Here is a 2,784-nt window from a genome sequence, read left to right as displayed (position 1 = left end):
AACTACCCTATAATTGAGCTAGTAATCAACACTACTGGGTATTCACCCAAGGGATGTGGGAACATTAATTTGAAAGGATATATGCACCCCTGTGCTTATTGCAACATTATTTACAATAGCCAAACTATGGAAGCAGCCCAAGTGTCCATCGACAGATGAATGGATAAAAAAGGAGGTGGCATATATATACAATGGAATATTATTCAGCAGCAAAAATGAAATCTTTCCTTTTGCAACAATACGGATGGATCTAGAGAGTATAATGCTAAGTGAAAAAAGTCAGTCAGAGAAAGACAAATACCATGTGATTACACTTATATGTGGAATTTAAGAAACAAAACAGATGAACAAAGGGGAAAAATGAGACAAACCAAAAAGCAGACTCTTAACTAAGATAACAAACAGATGGTTACCAGAAGGGAGGTGGATGGGGGAATAGATGAGATAGGTGATGGGGATTTATCTTGATGAACTCTGAGTAATACATGGAATTGTTGAATCACTATATTATATACCTGAAACTAATATAACACTGTATGTTAATTACACTAGGATCAGAATAAAATAAAATAATAAAATAAAAAATGGAAAAAAGGTACCTCAAAAAGTTTAGGTTATCCAATTATTAAAGCACAGAATATACAAGTGTATGGATTCACAGGCTATTTGCAATAATGAGTCTGTAGTCCATAAGGTGGAGAATATTGTACTAGGATATGTTAAGTGGGGGCATGGGTCTCATGACTTGAATTCATATGCCACCCAAGAAACCCAGGAGAAAAGTATCTCCCCCCGCTGCAAGAAAAAACTCAGAGAACACAAAACAAAAGCCAGCAGGTTCAAAGTGGCTGCTTTCATATTAGGCAAAGCCATCCCCAAGTGAGGAGAGACTTACTGTGTAAATATTGTAAAGAATTACTTCATTCTGCCACCTGATCCAGTCTTTCCACTGGGAGCTTGGCTGCTTCCCCCAGATCCAGCCTGTCAGTCTCATGGTTGATACAGACTCCAGGAGATATGCAGCTCTGGCTGCCACCCTCCCTGTCATGCTTCTCAACCCATCTGTTGGTTGGTTCTTAATTCTCTGTACTGGTATTAGAATTTCCCTCTGGGAACCCAATTAGGGCATGCTCACCAAGCAAAACTAATGTCCCCCCTGTGTGAAATGTATACAGCAATGTTCAATATGTTGGTTTGGGGGGACTTGAAGCAACAAACAGAAGGCACTCCCATAATGCCTGTCACTCCTGGACAGGACCAGAGGGAGAATAGAAAGGAGGGAGGAAGGAAGAGAGAATGGGGACACTTTGGGACACAGCTGCCACCTACTCTTGCTCTACCATGCCTGGAAAAGCAATGAAAGCTGAAGAAAATTGCTTATTTTCCTAGACTCCCAGTGAGACAGCAATATTTCTAAGCCAATTAGTTACGTAGAGGGTGGTAAGGTTGCTCAGTCTGGGGAAGTTAAGCATGGAGAGGGTTGGGGAGGAGACAGAAGCTGTTTTCAGTTTTGAGGAAAATGGCTGTCACTGTTGGTGACATGAGAATGAGGGGAAAAAATGGCTTCTGCATTATGGCTTCAAAGCTCAGACCTAATGATGTCAGCAAGGTATGAGAGGGAATGGGCTTAGGTGGGGACAAATGTTTCTACAGCCGAAGCCTGCCTGCCTATCAACCTGCCTCCCTATCCCGGGTGTAGATGGCTGGTACCTTCTAGGGCATTTCATCATTGCAGACATGAGGGAGAGGAGACAGAGGACCAGAATTATTTGGGGGCACTGGTCCAAAGCACAGATTCTCAAGTCCCATCCCAGGCCTCCTGAAAAAGATTCTCTATAGGAGGACTCTGGGAAATCTGAATTGTAACAAGCTCCCCCTGATGATGCTGATCTGAATCTTATCCACACAGTAGTCTTTGGAAATCTCTCAGCTACTGGCCCTTTAAGCCCCCCTCCAATTCCAAGAAGCTAGGACTGTAGTCTCTAGTCCCAGTTCTAGCCAATGTAGCCTAGAAGAGAAATGGGCCAAGGAAAAAGTAGCTTTGTAGAGCCAGGGGAAAGGAAACAAGTGTCCCCAAGGAAAAGACTGGCTTTCAAGGGGCTCCAGCTCTCCTGGTGAGGGAAGGTACAGTTGCAGAAGAACCATGTCAAGAGTCACAAATCATTCTTGCCTTTGGTGGCTACACTTTAAGCATTTATAATAGCGCATATACTGAGAGTCTATTATGCTCAAATCCTTTTACATTCTTTTTTACTTCCTTATTTTTATTTATTTCTTTAGAGAGGGAGGGAGAGGCTGGAGGGGCAAAAAATGAGAGAGAGAATCTTAAGCAGGCTCTACACCCAGTGCAGAGCCCAACAAGGGGCTTGATCTCACAGCCCTGAGATCATGACTTGAGCCAAAATCAAATGGGATAGGCTGGTGATGGGTAGTAAGGAGGGCACGTATTGCATGGTGCACTGGGTGTTATACGCAACTAATGAAGCATCGAATTTTACATCAAAAACCAGGGATGTACTGTATGGTGACTAACATAATATAATTTTAAAAATTTTTTAAAAATCAAGTCAGATACTTAACTGACTAAGCCACCCAGGTGTCACTCTTTTTACTTCCTTATGACAACCTTCTGAGACAGATATTATTATTTCCCCTTTTTTTATAGAAGTAAAAGCTAAGACTCAGAAAAAAAAATCAAATTTGCCCAAGGTCACATAGCTCTTAACCACTGTGCTAGGCCTGGGTCACCTCACTCAGGAAATAAAGGGGCACTTTGGCAAAGGC

Source organism: Ursus maritimus (assembly GCF_017311325.1).
Source record: "Ursus maritimus isolate PB19 chromosome X unlocalized genomic scaffold, ASM1731132v1 scaffold_X1, whole genome shotgun sequence".
In the NCBI taxonomy this organism is placed as follows: domain Eukaryota; kingdom Metazoa; phylum Chordata; class Mammalia; order Carnivora; family Ursidae; genus Ursus; species Ursus maritimus.
This window is presented reverse-complemented; position numbering follows the sequence as displayed.